The sequence below is a fragment of the Canis lupus genome, chromosome 1, assembly GCF_048164855.1.
Source record: "Canis lupus baileyi chromosome 1, mCanLup2.hap1, whole genome shotgun sequence".
In the NCBI taxonomy this organism is placed as follows: Eukaryota; Metazoa; Chordata; class Mammalia; order Carnivora; family Canidae; genus Canis; species Canis lupus.
The window spans coordinates 120890809-120912773 of NC_132838.1; the positions used below are offsets into that span (position 1 = coordinate 120890809).

The following is a 21965-nucleotide window of genomic DNA, read 5'->3' on the forward strand; positions in this document are numbered from 1 at the left end:
AGCACTGACATCCTTCTCAAGTTTGACAGCTTCTTCCTTTTCTCTGCTCACAGCCAAGCCTTTCTCAACCGAATTTCCCCGCCCTCCCCCTCTCTCCCCTCTCCCTCCCTCCCTGCCGCCGCTCAGCTCACCCCTTCCCTCCCTCTTTCTGTGTGCGTCTCTCCTGTTTCATGTTCTTGATCAGTCTCAGATGCCTGGAATTATTTTTTTTCGGGCGGGAGGGGGAGTGTTGCTTTAGGTTTGTGGGTTGGGCAGGTGTGAGAGGAAGTCTGTGTTTTTTTTTTTTTTTCTTTTTTTTTCTTCTTTTTTTTTTTTTTTTTTTTGTACTGTAGGCCTGTTGCTAATTAATGTTCCTCCATAAGATTCTGTCGGAGTTGAGTAATGTTTTTGATCTTTATGCCTGATAACTGCATACTTAATGAGATTTCAAAGCTGTGAGTGCAGCTCCCTACAATTATTGACAGATGCCTTTTCTTTGCCATTGGGTTCAGCTTCATAAATCCTCTTGCAGTAATGAGGTTCAGCAGTGCCACCCTGGCAGTGAGCTAATGAAAGGGGGAGGGTGAAGCGGCTCATGGCTGTCTGACACATTTTTTTCCTTTAAAATTTACTATGCAGATGTCAAGCTGCGGGACGATTACTTCAAACATGCTAATTTTTATCTTGCTTTTGTGTCAGCCCTTTGCCATTAAAAAATAAATAAATAAAAGGACTAACCTTACTCTCCACTTAATTCCATTCTTTTTTTTCCCTCCCCACCCCAAGTCACATTTTTTTTTTTTTTAATAACCCTGCGGTGTGTGACTGCTGGCGACTCTGACATCCGCGTGGCCCTTTTTTGCAGGTATCCGGGGGCAGAGCCTTGTTGGGGGGGGGTTGTTTTGTTTTGATTTGGTTTTGGGAATTTTTTTTTTTTTTTTGTGCCATTGGAAGGGCAGGGGGAGGATAAAGTGCGATTTCCCCAGGCCTCCCATCAGCCTGCCCTAAGTATGCACTTGAAACGTCGGAGAATTCATTTCAGAGTTCTGGAACTAAATCCTGGTGGAGAAGAGCTCCACCATGCCAAACAGTCGATTTCCTTTTCAGCGGAGTCATACATCACTGACCCACCCTTCCCTCCTGACAGAATGACATATGTCATTTATCATATGGGCCCCAGCCAGACAACGGGGAGGGGAGGGAAGCCCAGTCCATGTGATGCCGTCTCCTCCTCTCAGTCCTGAACCGTCGTAGGCTTGCAGAGAGAGGCTGCTGATTTGGCGAGAGGGACGGGGAGGAGGGAGGAGAGGCAGGGGCGAGGGGAGGCGAGAGCCTGCTCCGCGTGTGGATGGCTGTCTGGGCGTGTGGCGTGGCGGGCGCGAGATTGGCAGAGGCGCGGAAGAGGTTATGTTCTTTCATATTATCTGCTAAACCACACTGTTCAGCCTTTGACGCTCTTCTGACTCCCCCCCCCGCCCCCCGCCGGCCCCCACTCCCCTTTCTCCTTTTCCTTCTGTTTTCCCCTTTAGTAGTCGAGGAAAACAGCCACCAGGATCCGGGGCTGACAGGTATCATTCAAGCCACCCTGGCTTGTGAGGGGTGGTGTAAATGAATCTCAGGGCTCCTGGCTTCACATGATTCAAACATGCGTTATTGAAGATGGATGTTCCTTAAGAAAAGATTGATGGTGGATGCTGGGCTTAGGGTGCCATTTATCATTTTGAATATTATTTAGACTTGCCGTGTAAACCTGTAACTTGAGAGTTGGACGAGCTGGAGCAGGGTAGGGGCCTGCATGTGTGTGTGTGTGTGTGCGCGTGCGTGTGCGCGTGCGTGTGTGTGTGTGTGTTTCCATCGATTGGCCTTGGGTTCTCATTGCTGCTGACCAGATGCCCAGACACGAGCCCTCCCATTTACGATATAGAAGACACCCCCTCCCCCAAAAAAGGAGGAGTGTGTGCATGTGGGGGGGGGGAGAGGTTTTAATTTTGAATAATTTCCAAGGACATTTTTCCAAGGGAAAAATGAAGTATCTGTGATTTACACTAAAGCTAGCAGGCAACTTCTCTCTCTCTCTCTCTCTCTCTCTCCCTCTCTCTCTCTCTCTCCCCCCCCTTCTTCCCCGACAGAGGCAGTCACGTTCGAAACATTAAAATATAAACAGAGCTGTAGTTGCCAAAGCCAAGACCCTTGCCTGATTTTTTAAACTCTGTGACATGCTCTAAAAAAAAAAAAAATCTGTATCTGAAAAGCTTAGCACAATATAACTATTCAAAAAAAAAATACTGGTTGGCTTGGTTAGCAGTGTGAGAATGAAGAAACAGACTTCCACGTCTCGGGAATATTTCAGATAAAAAATGATCTTTTGTGGCTCCCTGCCCCTGCTCCCAGCGGCCTCCTCCCCTTGTCTGTCTGCACTCTGTCCCCCTCGCAGGCCTCAGCAGCCCCCCACCAGGACTGATGTGGACAGCTGTTTGCAGGCCCCTCCGCCGCCCGCCCACCCGCCCCGCTAATCACTTCTGCGCCTCGTGCACCCTTGAGCTCTGCTCCGGGACACCCCCACCTACTGGAAGGAGTTAGGGACGCAGGCTGGCTCGCGGACGGAGCCCCCAGCTGCTGGGAGGATCGGCGCCGCCGCCGCCGCGCCAGCCTTGCTGCCTCCTCTGCTCCCGAGGCCTCGCCGCTTGCTCTCCGGGTGGAAAACGGGAAACAGAAACTGCTGGTCTTCCTGCTGTGTCTCCTCCACCAGGGGAGCCCCGATAGTACAAATTTAATTGGCAGGCGTTCTATTAAATAGGTGACTTTATTTGGGTCTGCTAATTAAATTTAGGGCTCCTCGTATGACTTAGAGTGTGGACATTAATTTAAAAAATTGATGGGACAGAAAGTTAGGCTGCGGTCGGGTGTGTGTGTGTGTGTGTGTGTGTGTGTGTGTGTTTTATCTCAAGAAATGAGAATCTAGAATTGGCGGAAGGGCTGGATGTTCCTATCTTGCCTATCTTGCTGCTTCTGGGACAAACTTTTCCCTGACATGTAAAAAGCCTGCATCTACGCGGACAGGAAAGACGTGCAAATGTGGCTTGTGCACTCACGGGCTCCAGGCAACTTTGTGTGTGTGTGTGTGTGTGTCTATTTGAAAAAACTTTATTAGCAGCCTGACGCCTCGCACACAGGGATGACTTGGGATTCACTTTTGGTGTTGCCCAGCTGGCGCCAAAAATTGGGTAGAATCAGATTTATGTCCTTTGTTGGTGCCTGGACTCGCATCTGACTGTAAAAAAAGATGATACTGTTCCTTGCTCAGACTTCATGGAAGAAAGGAAAACTTTGATCCTCTGCCCTTGCACTTGGCCAGTGTTGGAGGAAATTGGGAGGACCAGCGCCAATTTGCAGGAACAATTGTAAACACCTTCGATACAAACGGCATCACCCCGTTTTTACCGATTAGAAAAACTTTGCCATTAATAGGTGCAAAGTCCATTTCAGGTATAATTGGTAAGGAACTGAGTGCACTCATGGGAAGAAACCTTGTTTTGTTTTTTGTTCGCTTTCCTTCTTATCCCCTTTTCTCAGTTTTATGGCTGGAGACATGATTTATTGCAGCCATCCATCTTGGGGGCTCATCCATCACACCCGGGTTGCTAGGAGATTGTGGCAGCAGCTGTTTGCTCTGAATCAGACAGAAAAGTTGTCAATCATCAAAGGCAGGTGAATAGCATTAGAAACACGCTATTGTCAGACGGAATAATTAATCAAAGAGAGAAAAGATAATTAAAAAGATATGACCCTTGCAAGTACTTGCTCTGGGTTGCCTGGAAAAAAAAAAAAAAAAAAGGAAAGAAAGAAAGAAAGAAAAACTGCCTGGTCTTTTCTAGACACTTAAGCAGCTGAGGGCTGATAAAATATGCACTCTGCAGTGCATAGTTTTTAATTAATTGAAAAAGGTTCAACATTCAAAGACGATGCTGGAGAAAAGTCCGATTATGAGCAGAAGTAATATTTATTGTTTGCATGAAGGGCTTGACACCCAGTTCTAACTTTCTGTCGCACATGTCCGGCCTCTCTGGCTGGAGGAGGCACGGGCTGGGGTCTTCAGGTAGCGTGCCAGCTCCCGTCCTCTGGGCTCCCCTGGCTGTCACGCGAGGCTGTGGAGGAGAGCCTCAGACCTGAGCAACTCTGCGAGCCTGGGCCACATGTCCTGCCGCACAGCTCTGCTGGGGTGGAACTGAATTCCTTAGATAAAACAAGAATTTTTTTTTTTTTTTTTTTAACCAAGGTGGAAGGCTCGGAAAGCGGGAAAGCGTGCCATACGGTCTACCTGCAGGCTGCGCGGACAGAGCGCTGTAGAGCTTCACCTGCCCGGGAACGTGCTCCAAATGGCACGCGCGCTGGGTCCCCCAGGAGACCTTGTAACCCGTCTCGGTGTGGCCCCGCGAAGCCTACGGGTGACTTCCATCCCCAGTGACATAACCCTGGCATCCCATTCTGAGGAGACCCTCCCAATGACAACCTAGAAATAATTTTGGGTGCCCGTTTCAGTCTCAGAAATATTCATAGATTAGGAAGTCATCCTTGCCTTCTCTGAAGCTAAAATATTCTGGAGAAATTGGAAAACGTATTAAAGACTAGATAGAAAGTGGCATCTCTGGAGTTGCTTTTCAGTTAAATATGCTGCAAGCCCTGAAACAGATCTACTCTTTTATTTTTGGATACTATGCTTGATTTTCACACCATTCTCTTCCCAAAGAATAGCAGGACTACTAAAATTAGCAGGAGGAAAAAAGGCTTGAATATTAGAATTCATGGGAAGGGAGAAAGCAACACTTTTTTAGTTGGGACGCCGCTTTCAGGGTGCACCCTGTCGGAACACCGGGAACTCCAGCCCTCAGCTCCCCACCGGCGGCGGCGCTGCGGATTCGCTGGGGAGCATCCCGGGGGAGTCCCCGGTGGCTGCACCTCGCCCTGTGACGTCCACCTGCTCCCATCGTGCACTGGGAGCCCCCTAGGGGTGACACAGGGCCGGCCTTGTGGTGCCAATGAGTGCCAGAGAGAAAGAGAGAAGTGAATGCTCAGAGGAGGGGAGGCACCTGCCGGACTCACGGGAGCCCCCACGGGGGTCTCACCTGTTCAGGTGCCCGGAGCAGGTGCTTCGGTCCAGAGCTTGACCTCCAGGGAACACACGACTTTGACTTCAGGGCGCCACCTGGGCCCTTGAGCCACGGCCCCTTGGTGGCCTCCTGAGATCTCCGGTCGGACGGGGAGTCTCCTGAGCTCAGAGAGGTTGTCCTTGAAGGTTGACGTTTTCTTGGGCGAGATCCGTTCAGGAGCTGCCATGGGCTGCAGGCCCGGGAGGCCGGTGGCGGTGGGGGACGCCCGCCCGGGCTCGGGCGCCTCCCTGCGACGTCCTGGGGGTCTTGAGGGGCCGGGAGGCGGGGAGGCCCCCATCGCCCTTGGGATCTGGCCCTTCGGAGACACACAGTGGAGGTAGTTCCCGTTGGCCCTCAGGGAGGAATCCTTGCGGTCTCGTCTCCCCGTTGCAAGTTGCACGTTCGTTGCCTAATGTCAGCCAAGGCGGTTCCGCGATGTGGCGGTTCATGGGGCGAGGGCAGAGGAAGGGACTTCCCTGGGAGTCATTTCCGGCAGATTTATGGATCCGCAGGTAAAACCTATCAACCTTCAGTGCTCGTGGAATCAGGTTGAGATTTGCTCCCCCTTAAAACCAAGGGAAACAAAGACGAGGACAAAAGGGCAAGTCTCTAAGTTTTGAGAAGTTCATGCGGGTCATGGGGCGGGGCGGGATCGGGTGCTCCCTGTGGTCCCAGATGGCCCCTGGCGTCTGTTCCAGTGACCCACAAATAAGGGAGAGGCCGAGGGGTTGGGAAGGAGGGAAGGGCGGCTCGGTTACTCTTCAGAGGAGGTTTCGGTTCTGCGAGTGTGCGCTTTGGCCACAATTTGGGCGTCTCTGTCCCTGGGGTATCGCTTCTAGGAGAAGGGAGGGGCATGAACAGGGGGTCCCTCGTGTCTCGGGGGGCGGGGGTGTGTGCGGGCTGCAGCCACCACGTGCCTGAGTCCCGTTACGGCAAGAAAACGAGGGACTCCGCCGACCCCCGTGTCCCCCGATGGAAGCCAGGGTGGGTGGGGTTACCTGGGAGTCGCTCTGGGCTTTCCCGGCCCCCACCCCGCTGGCTCTGCCTGGAACCTCGGGGTGCCCTAGAGGGGGCCAGGGGGCGCGGATCCACCGGCGGGACCCCCTGCAGGTGGAGATGGTCTGAAACACTCTGGAAACCCCAGAACGCCAAGGAGGGGTGGTCACGAGTCCCCCGCCTAACGCTTTTGGAAGGTTTGGGGCAGGGGCAAGGATTCCTATTTGCAGGAGGAGAAGTGGGGGTGAGCGGGGGTTTCCACGCCGCCGTCCCCCCTCTTGCCGGTCCGTTTCCTGCCTTTGTTTCGGCCCCGGGCCCGGAGGACAGGGCTCTTCCCTGCCTCCTAGCCAGCGGGCCCCACGTCGGCGCAGCGTGGCGGCGATGTTCTCGAGCTTTCCTGTGTAACGGCGCGAGGCAGCGGGGACACGCGGCTACGTGACCCGGGTCCCTACCGAGGTGGTTCGGCGAATAAGTAATAGAACAAACACACAGTCAGCTGGACGGAGGGAAATAAATAAAATAACAGCGTGTTCTTGCCTCTCGGAGCCGTGCAACACGCGTTTGTTCAAATTGGGTCCTGGAGCTCCGGCCCCGGTGCTCCCGCGTGGGTGGGAGGAGGAAGGGTATTATTTGGAAACACGTGTACTCGCTCCTCGCGGAAGAAGTAAAGTATTTAACATTTCTCCAAGGAAAACATCTTTCATTACTTGACGTGTTCTGCGGTAATGATTTTTCAGTTCAACAAACAAGGCCTTAGCAGCATCCGCGCGGGAACCTGGCTGAGGTGGGTGGCGGGGCCGTTTTGGAGGGGACCTCGCGGGCCCAGGGGAAGGGCGCCTGGCAGGTCGCAGGCGGCCACGCAGCTCGGGCCACGCGGGGCTGGGCGTGGGTGCGGGGTCGGCCCCGCGGCCTGTGGGCCCAAGACGGGCCAGGCTGACGTGGGTCGTCGTTGCGAGCAGAGCGCTGGGTGCTTTGGGGTGGGTTTGCCTACAGAGGTGGCGCCTGCGGAGTTGGGCCGAGGGTGGGTTAAAGATGGTCCGGGGTGAGCGGGGGCCCTCGTGGGCGTGTGTGCACCTGTGCGGGGCCAGTGGGGCTGCCCCTGCCCTGCACCCCCGCCCCGGGGTAGCGCCTTCCTGGTTCGGGCAGTGCAGGAGGCAGCTGCAGCGCTCCAGGCCCCACAAGGTGGGGTGAGGCCCAGCATGCGCTCCGCTCCCGGGGAGCTCACCTGTGGCCCCTCGGCTCCCAGGGTCCCCCTGAGTACTGCGGCCCGCGCCCTTGGTCTCGTTTCCCCGTCTCCCGTCGTATGCGATGGGCAGGTGGCAGGCCTGCCAGACGTGGCTCGTTCCCGGCTTCACCTTGCCTTCCCATCGCAAGGTGTCCCTCAAGTTAGAGGTGGCGAGCCCCAGCCTCATCGTCCCCAAGTCTCAGTTCTCTGCGCCGCAGTCCCCGCCAAACGGAGAAGGCGCGTGCCTGGGTACATGGGGCTGGGTGGGGGGGGGGGGCGGCTTCCTGCAAACCTGGCTCTTGACCTCCGTTCCCAAATAGGGCCGGTGACCCCAGGGCGTCCGTCCGTCCGTCTGTCCGTCCTTTGGGGCTGGAGGTGGCCTGCTGCGGCCCCGCCTGCCCGGTGGCTGCTTCCGTCCTGCCAGCGCGGGGAGCGCAGCGGTTCGCACTGTTTATGCATTCCAGGGGTATTAAGCAGTTAGGTTACTGGAACTGTGGCGGAGCTTGGGGGACCGCATTCTGGGCTGTGCCTCTGTAATCAATTACTGAGCATATCATGAAATTCCAGATGTAATAATAAAGTTTATGATGATTATATTGTCAGGAGGCACGGAGCACAGCACCTCATTGACAACTGCAGGAGCCGGGGGGTGAGCCCGCGTGTAGGCCGTGGTGTTCGGCTATGACAAAGGCTCTTACCACGGAAGGATAATTTTGCCCTTTGGCAGCAACTGTGCACTTTTTTTTTTTTTTTTTTTGTGAATGGGAGCGTTCCTGTTTGGAGACCCAGTGGAGAAGGCGCACCCACGTGCCACCTCCACCTCGAGGTTGCCCCTGCCCAGAGGAACCTGGAACCGGGGTGGCGAGCGGGGCTGGGGGTGGGGGTGTCTTTGCAGTCAGGGAAGCGGCCCGGCAGGTGCTCAGCCGCTCCACCTCGGAAATAGCCTCCTCGCCTTGTGAAGGGACGGTGTGCTCCGCTGCGGAAATGCGAAACGGACGTTCTATGAAAATCAATAGACTCACGGCCCGGCCGGGTGGCTCCGACACCCCGGTAGGTGGCCACCGGTGGACACACACGACCCGGGGCGCGTGGCCACTGCAAGGCGGCCAGGCCAGCTCCAGCCTGCTTCCCGGCGACCGTGTGGACTTCCGTCTCCCTCTGTGTCTGTGACATTTCCAGAAAAATGCGTCTTCACCGAAGGGCTTTCCCAGCACCAGCGAGCCGGCCGGAGCGGCAGTTACCAGGTTCCACGGCGCGCGTGTCGCCGGGCTCCGCCGGGAAGGCCGGTCACCGTGCTGGTCTCGGTGCTCGTGGGAATGTAGATTAATTTTTTAAAAACAATGGGCAGCAGACGTGAGATGGGGATGAAGACCAAAAAATTAAAAATAAATAAATAAATAAATAAGTGATTGCAAACTGTGAAAAGAGTGGATGCCCCCTTTCAATTCGCAGGCGCGCCAAAAATGGGTACTAAATCGCTGACCTAGGGGAGTGGTTTTACAGACCTGCTTCCCAAAGTTCCAGTGCAGGTGAGCTCAGGAAGGCTGCCCGTGGCTCCTGCGTGAGCCCCGTTTCTCAGGTGCTTTGGCGCAGCCAGAGGGTGTCTTAGGGCCACATCGGGGGTCTCTCCTTGGGCCCTTGGAAGGAGGGCGGGGGTTCTTGGCCCTGCTCTTGGGTAGGGCCGCTCCAAGGTGGAGGCAGATTCCGGGACACTCTCGTCTGCTCAGAATGAGCCTGACAGGGTCGGCCGTTCCCCTCGTCCCCCCCCCCCCCCGGTTGGGGACGTGCCCATCTCTGTCCCGCGGCGCCAGCCCCACAAGGCCAGGCTTCCCTGCATGGAGCCGCCTCCCTGCCAACAGGAACCACCAGGACGGCGTGTTTCTGAGCACCTCTGTGTGTCCCGGATCGCCCTCCCGCGTGGGCTGCTTCGTGACGGATAGGAGCTAGGAGTTCCTGACGTGGGTTTTTTTTTTTTTCTTCCTTCCTAAACAGAACTTGACTACTTGTTAAAAAGCTCATTGATGATTTGAGTCCAAAGGGATGTGGACCACACAGCCTGTCGGCGAACTACATTTGTTTGTATCTCCCCACCCTCCTGGCAATCTCGGGTGGGAGGTGGTGGAGACTGGAGGCGGGAGGGAATGGGCTGGAGGAGTTCCAGTTGGGTGCCGCTGGTGGGAGGCCCTGGGCCGTGATGGGACGGGGTGCGGGCTGGGGGGGACCTGGGACCCCAGTGGCTGGGGGTCCCGGACTTTGCAGCGTGGAGGCCACGTCCCAAGGCCTCTGCGTGCGGCCCCCCGTCCAGGCGTGCCGGCCAGCCACCTCGGAGCTGCCCCCTTGTCCACTAGAAGTTTCTAGAAGCCCAGGAGCTGACGCAGGGCAGGAGACTGGAGGTCCACTCCGAGAAGCTGCGGACAGATTTTCGTGAGAGTTTTATTTTTTTGCCCCCAACCCCCCCCGCCCGCCCACCACCACCCAGTTTCAGACTCTCATAGAAGGCAGAGCTGTTCCAGAGAGAAACCAACCTTTCAGTAATCACAAAGCGGCTTTTATGAATTAAAAAAAAAGAAAAAGATCTTGACCCTCTTTGAAAGGAAATAAAGGAGGAACCCAGTGTAAGGAAAACAGAAAAAGCTGATATTACAGTTTTTGTGATTACTCACATCCTAGGCTGGAGCTTGAGGAAGCCAGTTATAATGGAATTTCATTTTTTTTTTCTCTCTCTCTCTTCCTACTTGCGCCTCTGCTCTCTTATTTTTCATTAGAATGAGGAGTGGTTCGTACTGGGTGTGAAAAAAATCTTATTTTTTTTTGGGGGGGGGGCGCATGTGGTCCTTGTTCTCAGCTGCCCGAAGGCCGGTGGCACCGGAGCTAGGATGCTGCGCCCTTTGTCGGTGTCTCTCCACCTGGGGGTGGGGGGGCTGCAGGTGAGCAAGGAGCAGAGCCCCCCCCTCCCAGCCGCCCTCCTTGTCCCAGATGTGCTGTGCCCCGCCGGGGCCCTCCCGCGGGCTCCCCGCACCGGCGGCCTTGACACGGGGCCTTTTACCCAGGTAAGCAGACAGCCCCAAAGACCATGAATAATTCACCTTCAGATATTCGGAGGTGAAAAATCTAAAGCCATCTAGTGGTTAGTTATTATTAGTAGCCACTTTATTAACACCGTTTTTAAAGATTATTTTATTGCCGTTAGTATGCACGTTGCCGGTAGCAGTTCACCAATTTCGCCGGTGAGCAATGAGGCCGGGGCTGTGACCAAAAGCAGAGACGCCTCCCCTCTGGCTAAATTAAATAAATGTTTGTGCAAGCACACTTTGGTGTGCCTGTTGTGAGGGCTGACCTTATACCACTAATTTCTCGGCGTGCTCGGGAAGATGGTAATTGTGGTAACATGATATAAATGTAAACTTTAGCTCCGCTTACACAGAACACACAAGACAGCTTGACACCTTCATTTCAGCAGTAAGAAATTACCACTGTCTCTGATTTCTTGCTCCGAGCTTAGGTGACCAAGCCAAGAAGTAATTACACAATTAGGGTTGACAAAGCAGTTCCTGTAACGTTTCTTCCCCTTGAGTTTGGGCCGCGCGTTTCCATCCCGCGTTTTCCATACCTTTGTCATTAATAACAAGATACCCATTTTTTTTTTCCCGTGTAATAAATTTGCTCACCAAGATTGGGAAGGCTTGTAGAATTTAATGAAGATACGGGAGCGTTGACTTCTACAAGTGTGGCGCTTTGAAGTTTACAGGTAGACGTCGGGGGAGTTGATGTGTCACCCCTCCGGGGGGATGACTAACAAGTCGCACATAAGCAGGCAGCGGTGGAAGGTACTCCCGTGTAGGCGACAACGAAAATAGAGATTTTTTTTTTTTTTTTTTTGAAAAAATATGCAGATAAGGGACAAGGGCTCGTCTGAGAGGCTGCCTCCTGGAGGCTGACTTCCCTGGCTAAGCTTCCAGACCATTCTTTTTTTTTTATTTTTATTTATTTTATTTTTTAATAAATTTATTTTTTATTGGTGTTCAATTTGCCAACATACAGAATAATCCCCAGTGCTCATCCCGTCAAGTGCCCACCCCAGTGCCCGTCACCCAGTCACCCCCAGCCCCCGCCCACCTCCCCTTCCACCACCCCTAGTTCATTTCCCAGAATTAGGGGTCTCATGTTCTGTTTCCCTTTCTGATATTTCCCGCTTATTTTTTCTCCTTTTCCCCTTTATTCCCTTTCACTATTTTTTATATTCCCCAAATGCTTCCAGACCATTCTTTACTCTTCAGTTACCATATCTGCAGGAAGTATACGGGGTTCTCATTAATTGTTCACTGATTTAAGATTTGAATCTTCTCTTTGGAGGCCTAGTTTACCAGGTAGGCCTGACCCTTACTTAGGGGGAAAAAAAAAAAACCACAGAAAAAAAATAAGAAGAGTTTCTCCCTTTTTATTTGTTACTGGGCTCTGGAAGGAGCCAGACGATGCTTTCTGGGAAAGAATAATGAACCTGTTCCTTATAATTTAACTGGCCAGTCCTTGCAGAAGATATTCTGGAAACTTGTGTGTTTACTAGCACCTCATTATGCAAGCAGGCCTGGAGCACTGATGGCTCGACCAGGGTCCTCCTGAAGCCGGTTAGCCCCGCTGCCCACGGCAGCCCGGCCGCCCCCCGCCGCCCCGAGAGCCCGTCCCCAGCCTGGGGTGCCCGCAGCACCCGCCCCACACCCCCTTCCCGTTTCGCAGCCGAGGACTCTTGCACACATCCAGGCCTTTCCCCACACACCCCATCAGAGGAGCAGCTCGGGGATGCCACGCGGTCCTTCCCTGAGGTGGGTTTATCATTTCATTTTTCAGCAAGATGCGCTGGTCCTGGGTGGATCCTAAGTGAATTCTAGCCGGGGTCCTGGATAAAAGTTATTATTTCTTCTGACAGACTTTATAGCAACGTTTTTCTTAATTATTCTTGATGTTTTGCCCATTATACCATTAGCTTCTTCAGAGGACAGAGATAAATAGCTGGTATCCACAAGAACAAAGTGTGAACTGAATGCATTTAATTATTGATATCTCAGTAACTAAAGGTTCTGAAATGATGTTGTCAAATGCCTTAGTGATCTGAAGGCAGATGTATTGGTTTGCAGATGCAACCAGAGACACTGTCCAAATAAACCCTGGAAAGGGGAGAGCACTACGCAAATAAGAGAATATGGCAGTTGGTTTCCTCATTTCTTTTAGGCTTTCCCCTCCCCACCAGTATAATTGGTCTCGTTGCATGTATTGAATTTTGAGGTGTAGGTAACACGCAGGATACCTTTTTAGGTGCGTGATGCCCTACAGATCGCCTGCGTACTAGCATCTTTTGGTAAAATGCCTGGTCCAGTTGTATATAGATGGCGTGGGCCTGCATGTGTAGGGACGCGCGTGTGTCACTGTGCGTGTTCGAGCACAGATACACGCACGCAGGTACGTGTACGAGTACCTTGGTTGAAGCAAGTGTTTTCACGGTCTTGTTCTTCCCAAAGGGAGTTTTTAAAACTCGCCTCGTGCATGTTTTCCAACAGAAGCAGAATGCTAGCCAATAATTACATCCCCCCCCCCACCCTACCTTTCATAAGCTCCTGGGGCCCTTTCATGTGTAGGGAAGGAAGGGTTTTTCAGGTATTTATCCCGTTATGTCGGCGTAACTCATCACATCTTTAATTATTTCAATTTTCTTTTTGCTTTACTACCTCTAACAATGTGGGAATGTGATTCCCAGGCTTTAAAACGTCTATGGAAAAGCATCGCTGCTGGGCAGACATGCACCTCGTGGCCCCGAGGCTCAACGTCTAGCGCGGCAGGCGGCGGGTCTTGGGAGAGAAGGGAACTGTAGGAACACATCACGTATGGCTGTGGAATTAGTATTAATTATTATTTTTTGAACGTCTGGCCTACGGTACTGCTCAACGTGATCATGATAATTATATATGTTTTCTTACGGCCTTTTACTCGCTTGCTGCTGCTTTGCAGAAACAAAACCGAGGCCTCTCAGCAGTCTGGTGAGCGCTTCGCATTCTGGACGGTCACGCGCGTTTCTATCGCAGGGCCGGGCCCTGCTTCTCTCCTGGAGCTTTGGGTTTCCCTGCCCTTGCATCCTGGTCCTCGTTGCTGAGGGTTTGTTTCAGGACTCGGGGCTGCATGAGGCTCTGGGAGGATATTTATTTGAAGTTGCACAGATGTTTACAGTAAGAGAGGCCGAGACATGGGCACTCAGAGAGCACAGCTAACCTCACACAGAGGGGCCGCCTGTCCTTAATGCATTCCACGTGCTCTGTGGTCTCTCACGGCAGCAAACACGCAGCCTTGTCCGGCTGCTTACTTGGAAATTAGATAATGAGTCTCCGTAAGGTCCTTGCCCCACACCCTGACATTTCAGCTCCATGAGAAAGTGGCAGAGACTGGTATCTCAGGAGAGACAAGCCCCACTCTCACTCCGAGGGCTCCGAGTATCCGGACGTGGGTGTGCACGTGTGTGCATGCACGCACGTGTACGCGCGCACACATGCGCACGCACATGCACACACACGCCCAGGCTTCCATGTGTGCAGGGCTCCTCTGCAGAAGCTCTGGATACAGAGCCCCGCAAGGTTTGACAGTAGCTTCCCCTCATGTGAAACTAAATGCATTTTAATTTTTTTTTTTATTAAAAAAGCAATAATGCACCAGATACAAAATCCAAGAGAACCAAAGGGCAAACAATTAAAGGAGAGCTCCCCTCCCGAGGGGCAAGCCCGGTTGCCGGCTTGTGGTGTATCTTCCTGGATCCTTAAAATCGTAAATGCACATACCCACCCCTACGTCGTACCTTTCGACTTGCAACCAGAAATACATCTCAGATGTCTGCGGTTTACTCTGACGTGCCATCCGAAAGGAGGACACGCGAGTGGATGGATAAACACATATGTGATGGAGCGAGGAAAGTAAAACGTTAAAGTTAGAATCTAGGTGGTGGGTGGGTATATACGGGTAAGTAAAATTCTTTCAACTCCGCTCTCTGCATTACAGCTCCGTGAGAAAATGGTGGCAAAACCTGTGTCTCAGTGGCCACGCTGTATCACGTTAGGTTGTGTCCCTTGTTGTTTATGGTATTGTGTTCCTCGGGGCCACCTCGGGGCCACCTCGTGCTTTCTGGGGGTGGCGTTTCCTCCGACGAGTGCATTCCCCTCGGGGTGGACGTTCGGGTTGCTCCCTGTCTTTCCTTTGGCCAGCCTGGGCACCCCGAGCACCCTGAGCACCCTGCACGGCCCTCATGCGGCGATCATCCTTCCATTTACATCTTGGTGGGGTACGGTCCTCAGAGGGGGAGCTGCTAGCCGAAAGGGTGTGTGCAAGCGAACAAAATGATAAATACCCCAAATTGTTCTCCAAAAAGGTTGCACGCATTTCCCCTCCCACAGCCATGTGGGAGTGTGCTCGTGACGTTAACTGGCTGTCAGAGCTTAGGTAATGCAGCAGCCCGGCCGGCCTCCCCTCCTCCCGCCTCGCAGGGCCGAAAGCATGTCTCCACGCGTCTAAAAAAAGGATACGAATGTGAAAGTAGACGCGTCCCCGTAGGAATCTCAGACTTTGGGCCCTTTTTATTCACATCTTCTGGATGACAGAAAAAATAGGTATTAAGTTCCCAGGATCAGAGCCCTTTAGATTCAGCGCATTTGATGGATGGACAGAAAAACCAGAGTCCAGCATTGGAGAGAGAACAGCCCGGGTGCTCGCGGTCACCGCCTGGCCGAACCCAACTGGCCAAGGCGTGGAGTGATTTAAAAGCTGGCTCTGTGCTCGGGCTGCGGAAGGCTGCTCCCCCGGCGTCCCTGTCACCTGAGGATGCTTGCGGGGCCCGCGGCCCGGACGGAGAGGCGCTGTGGCTGTGCGTCCGCTATGTTTAGCTCCTGCCGAGCGCGGCGAGGTGGCTGGCCACCGCATGCAGCGCCGTAGATAATGACCGTACAACGCTGCAAATGTCCTTTTGGGTTTTGGCTGAATAATATTTAAGGATTTTGAAACAGTGACTTAATTGTGTTTTTATGTAATTGATGGCATCGTAGTAAAATGTATTGAGACACCACATCAGCATTTTCCTAACTGTTCCTTGGAGAAAAATATGCTCATATGAAAATGGTTTCTTCACTTTCCACTCATGGAATCGAGGGGGGATTTAAAAAAAAAAATATATATATATATATATCACTGCGCTTCCGTGGAATCACTGTGCCCAGAGAGTCTCTAATTTTAAAGTGTCTTCCCCTCCGGACTTGGCCTACATTGTGCAAGGATACCTCCGCCTCTCCAAGTTGGGTGGCTGTGCCTTGTTTTGGAAGGCAATGGGCGTGCAGGGAGAGGGCCTATTGTGTCAGGAAGTCGGTTGGCAAAGGCTGCCTGGGCAGATTTCGGGGAAGTCCCATACACGGCAGGTCAGCATGCGGCCTCCAACCCGGAGTGGGGTGTTGGGGGGGTCCCCGCTGCTGCAGCCCCTTCCAAGGCCTGGCCTCAGGCCTCTCCTCACTGCTTTGGGTTTGCAAGCAGGGGGAGGCGGGGAGGGCGAAGGAAAGGACTCTTGACTCTTACGCAGCTCCCGGCGGCACCTGAGAAATCGGCGCGTTGAAATAAAACCGTATGAGTTGTCCCCGGGTTGGCGCAATGGTGTGCACGGGGATGGGGATCGAAGTCAACTGTAAGAATGAACTTGGGGCCAAATCTTGCTACTCGAGATCTCAGATCGTAAAACCGTAGAAGTGAAAATTGTAACAGTTGCTTTCTAATTATGGAAAACTCACAGGTCTCCTAAAGCAAAAAAAATAATAGTAGTGCTTTAAAAGCTCCACTGGCCGTGTTCCTAGGGCTGGGATCCCGGGCGCCTCTCGCCCGTCCTGGAGGCCAGCAGTGCGTGGTTGTGCACGGACTCCGGGCCCTCGCCCGTGCAGGCTGACGGCCCGCCCGAGAGCCGGCCCAGTTGGTGTGCCTCAGACAGGCTGACCTCCTGCCTTTGGTTGCCACGTCGGGCCCTGGTCGATCCCCACCGCGAGGGCGGCCCGCACGCAGCCTGCTGCCCACCGTTGCTGCTGCAGGTGCATGGACGGGCCACCCAGGGAGGACGCCGCAGCATTTCCAGATGCACAGGGGCCCGTGTACGCGTGTGTGTGCAGGGCTGCAGCCTTGCACCATTTGGGACAGAACCTTCCCGAGCTGTGGGGCAGCGTGGCAAAGTTGTCATGGACCCAGGTTTTCACGCGGGGGCAAGGGACAAAGGTGGGTCTGTCCCGCTGTGTCTCCTGGGCAGAAGCCAGGCCCCTCTGGGGGCCCCGGTATGGATGTCGCTGCGGGTTTACGAAGGTGACGGAGTCATCGGGGTGTCCATAATCCCGCTGTGCCCCGCCGGGCGCCCAGAAACCTCACGTGCTCCCGCCTCGTAGAGTTCTTTGACTTTGAATCCTCGTAGAGGTGAGAAACAGAAACCTCAACAGACGTCAAGGAAAAAAGAAAAAAAGAAAAAGAAATAGAAAAGGAAACATGGGCACTGACCGAATGATGCTTTTTGTCTTTTCACTTAAATGGCAAGGCTCATGGGTCTTGATGTCTGAAATAAAGTATCGTGAAACCCACCTCCAGGAGCTCGTCGTGGAATCCTGGTGTTCTTTCTCTTCTCATTTTTAAAACACTTCAAGCCCTGGAGGAGCAGAGACGGCCGGTGCCCGTCGTGGAGACCCACGGGAGGCTCTGCTCCGGAGCCTGAGGGCCGGGCGGCGGCGGGCTGCGGTGGGTGCTCCCTGCTGGGACAGGGCGCCTGGCCTCTGGCGCCTGGGACTGTGGACGGTCTCCCCTTCGGGGCTGTCTCAGCTCTCACGACCGACCGAGGCGTGTTTAAAACAGCTCCCGCGGGAGAGAAATGCTCACCCCTCAACGTTGCGTGGAAAGAAGCAGGTTGCCCAACACAGTACACACCCAACACACATGCACGCGCGCACAGGCACACGCACGCTTGCCCGTGTGATGATAGGAAAAAAAAAAAAAAAACTAAGTACCCCAAACGGAAGTCATCTTTCTTCTTTTCTTCTGCCCTCATTCACTAATTCATTCACTTATTCACTCACTCAGAAATTCAGTGCTTCTCACTTCGTTTACTCCTGGCCTCGACTCTTGCAGGTAATCTCTCTCTCTCTCTCTCTCTCTCTCTCTCTCTCAGCCTAGAGGGGAAGCTGCACGTCCCACACGGGCCCTGCTGTTGCGCATGTCAGGGAGACCAGAGGATGCGTGGCCTCCGTAGCCCACACTGGGTGCTCCTGACCAGGCTGCCCGGCTCCCGTTGGGACCCTTGACTTTCCCAGACCTGAGTCTGTTTTCCCACAGCCCCGGCGCTGGTGGGTGTTTAGTGCAGTTCCAGGTGGAGCCTGAGGCCCCCGTGAAGCTTCGTAAAAGTAACGGAAAGTACTCATTCTCTAACGAGGAGCTAAAAAGCAGCACACCCGAGAAGAGGCACCTGTGGGGCACTTCGGGGGCACGTCCGAGGGTGCCGTGAGGGCAGGCACTGGGGCTGGGAGCAGTGCCCGGCCCCGTCCGTGCACCTGACACCCCCTGAGCAGAGGCCTTCGCCTCTCCATCATTACCTGGCTCGACACTGGAATGATTAATGGGGTTCAGAGGATTACCTTGGAATATAAGGAGCTGGCGGGGGGGAGCTGGGAGGAACTTTAAGAGAAAATGATAAAATACACTATCTTACTTGTGTGTGATTACTGTCACCCTGCGACGCCGACTCCATTTTACATTCCTTACGTCGTGGGAAGCGCAAGACAATACGCGGACGCTTGCCAGGCTACGATTTGAAGGCCTTGAGGCAGAAACTCAGGTCCGTGGAGGATGTATCCTGGGGCGGCCTGGCCCGGTGGCCCGTGCTGTGCACCTGCTGAGCATCTCCACGCGGCCCTTAGGGAGCGGCACTCTCCCTTCTCCTTCTCTTGGCCTGGAGGTCAGCACTGCTCAGGACCCAGGAGCATCCTGCAAGCAGGGAGAAAAGGCTCCCCCAGAGCCCCCCACCCCCCGAGTGCCCGGGCCTGTAGCTCGAGGTCCTTGCCAGTCCAGTGGGCCAAGTCGGGGCGACATCAGCCTCCGGGCCCCACCTCCCCTTGGCCAGGTGCGCGCTAGACCTGCCTCCCTGCCGCCAGGTGGTCAGGAGCGTCGTCTGCTGGGCGGCACCTAGCACCTGGCCACGTCTTCATTACAGCGACCTGTAAACGCCCAGGTGGGGGGAGAGGTGGGTTACTCAGGGCCTCCTGAGCAGCTCCCCCTCCCTCCCCGGAGCGGGCTGGGGAAGCACGCAGCCTCCAACACTGCAGATAGCACCCCTCACGGTGGGGGGGGGGGGCAGAGCCTGGAGCACCTTTGCCCCTCCAGGTGTAGGCTCTTGGAAAGACAGCTTTTGCCTGGACCCTCTCCTCCTCCTCCTCCTTCTTTTTAAGGATAAATAATATTCTCACCACGGAATGTTTCAGAACAGCCACAGTGAGGGAACCTAAGGCACAGGCAACAGCAGGGATGGATCATAACATGATGTGAGTGGATGAAGCCAGTGAGGGGAGGCCTCGCACAGGCTGGCAGCCGTTTTGCTAGAGCTCGGGGGGAGCACTAACCCGGGGGTCTGGGTGCCTCTGTCCCTGGGATACCTGCCTGGTGGGCGGGGCCCCGCGGGACAGGTGTGATTCTCGGGTTGGGTCCCGGCTTGCAGATCTTTGTTTGTGGTTCTGCAGAACCCGCACCTCTGTTCTGTGAGGTTCTGCGGGGATCGAACCCACGTGAGGAATCGCTCCTGCGTGTGGTCTTGCCAATTCTTAGCATCGTTTCCGGCTCCGAGCTGGGAGTTTAGAGCCACACTGCCCCGGACTGTCCCGACGCCGTTTTAGGTCCAGGAGGTTTGCTGAGAAACCCTGCGTCACTTTTTCTTCTTTTTTTTTAAAGATTTATTTTTTTATTTATTTATGATAGACATAGAGAGAGAGAGAGAGAGAGAGAGGCAGAGACACAGGAGGAGGGAGAAGCAGGCTCCATGCCAGGAGCCGGACGTGGGACTCGATCCTGGGACTCCAGGATCGCGCCCTGGGCCAAAGGCAGGCGCCAAACCGCTGGCATGAGCCACCCAGGGATCCCCCCTGCGTCACTTCTATCAGCCGTTAACTCTGGAAAGAATTAGGCGCCGCAGGGCCCCTCGCTCCTCTCCCCGGGGCCTGCGTCTTGGGGGTGCACCTGTCTTGGGGGACACGCCGCCAACCCCGCCCCGCTTACTTCTAGGCCCTCGTCTCACTGACGGCTGGGTGCTTGAAGGCATTTTACGGTGGTTTCCGTCCTGGTGGCTATTTTCACCATTTCCCGAGTTCTCGGGGTTGAAACTTTCTTTCTGCCTGGCGGCGCTTTCGGGGGGCCTTGAGCCCCCGGCGGGTGGGCAGGTGCTTTCCTGGGGCCCGGCCGCCTCACCCTCGCGGGGACAGCGGGCTCCTGCGCAGTGTCTTCTGTGGCTCGGCTGGGGCGAGGCTCGGTCAACCTGTGCACCCGTGTTGGGCCTTTAGCCATTGTCACTTCGTGAACAGGGTTTAATTGTGTCTCATTGAACGATTTTCACCTTGATGTATCTATCTATACTCTCTCTCTCTCTCTCTCTATATATATATATATATATATTTAATTCCCGATGGAACCTTTCAAAAATTTATTGGCAACAATGATTTATGTGCAAAATTCTTAAGGAATAAAAAAAATAATTTTCTGTATTTTTGGATAGAAGCCTTTTGTGTTTATAGCATGCTGCTTTTATCTGCAGCGGAGCCGGGCGCTCGTGGCAGCTGCTATTCATAGCTTGCTTGTTTCTGTAGCGTTGCTAAGTTGTTAGGTGGTGATCCACACTTTCCCCAAGTCTCTCCCTGAGTCTTGCTGTTCTTTTGCTTTAGGGGAATGAACTGTGTGACACTTAGCGGGACGGTGTCGATGCATGCTCCTATGTCCAGATCTGCTCACCCGGGGAAAGCGTCTTCCCAGGCTTCACGAGACCGCCGTGGGGTCTGAGCGGAAGCTAACGAGAGGCGTTTAGCATGGCACAGGCTGGCAGGGATGCCCACGGCCGCGGGAGGGACCCACGGCGAGGCAGCAGGGATGCCGTAAAGCCATAGTCTCGGGACCAGGTGTCTGCCACACTATCGGTGACCGCATCACTTCCTTTCTGATACTGGAGATTTTATCATTTAGGGATGGCAAGTTAAGATACTTTTATTGAATGAACTTCCTGCTAAGTTTCTGAGCCGTGGCTGGGTTTATGACATAATTGCTCTACATGTTGATACCATCTTTTATCGTAATTGTTTTCCATTGTTTTTAATAAAAGGATAAAAATAATAGGAGACATTTTAGAAAGTGGGGTTTTTTTTGTTCTATTATTCATGATACTAAAAATTACCCAAAATAAGATATTTTGCAAAAAAGGATTTTGTTCCAAAAGTGACTAATTTAAATCAGTTTATACAATGAACTTGCTAATGATCCTCAGTCTCGAGGAGTGTAATGCTTTTATACTGTTATCATTTTTTATGAATAGAATTATACAAAAAGTTCCTATTGTGTTGTACAGTGAGTTTCACACAACCATCCTTTATCAACAGATGGCAACCGGCACATGAAAAATAATTAAAAAATAAAATGAAAAGAAACCGAGAATGAATTAAAGTGCTTCTTTGCGTTCTGATCTGCATTTTTGGTTTAGAATTTTTATGGTGAATTGCCATATTATCTGTTATATCAGTTTACAATGAGGCTCCTATCAGACATAAAACAGATTTATAATACCATTAAAATACAATATCAAAGAATGAATAAGCAATTCAATAAAATTACAATAACACAAAGATAAAATGAAAGCCTTTTCAATAACAGTTTTATGCAAGAACATTTTGCAGATAAATATGTGTTTATAGATCTTTTAAATGTACATTTATTATACTGTTCCTAATAGAGCCACAGGGGTTAATTTTTCCTGTGTGTTGTCTTTTATAAGTGGTTTAAAAGCTAGCTGCAAAACTCTTCAATAGATTGTTTTGAATCTTTGAATTGATTTTGGTAAAGGGAGCTTTTACAGTCCTGCAGGCGAATGTTCGCACACAAACGAGTCAATATGGCTGGGGGTGGGAATCTGGGGGGAGCCCCACGCCACCGCCGCCGCCGCCACCTGGGACCCGGGCACGGAGGAGACGCGGAGGGAAAAGTTTATACGTGAACTTGAATCTGATGGTCTTCCCACCCCGGATGTTCAGGTCTGGTTTCCAGAAGGAAAGTTGAAAGAAAAAAAAAAAAAAAAGAAAAGAAAAGAAAAAAAGCCAAGGATGACAAGTCACCCTCCTTGGAAGTCCCAGGGCAGCTCCTTAGCTGCGGTCCCTGGGCTGGCGAGGAGAGGCTGCTGCTGCTGGAGGCTGTGCTCTGCACTTTGTGTCCTGCTGTTCTCCCCACACCTGGCTTGCGTCTTAATTAAGCATCCTGTTTACTTCCTTTGTCTTTAATTTTAGCTGGGAGTTCCCCAGGCCTGCTGTGATCCTTGCCATGCTTGGCCAGTAGGGTCAGTG

At 53.1% G+C, this 21965-nt stretch overlaps 1 protein-coding gene across 2 annotated transcripts in view; it reads left to right on the top strand.

Moving 5' to 3' along the window:
• Positions 1–21965, top strand: part of TSHZ3 (teashirt zinc finger homeobox 3) — an 86000-nt gene that overhangs the window by 9310 nt on the left and 54725 nt on the right. The gene's annotated exons all lie outside the window — the stretch shown is intronic.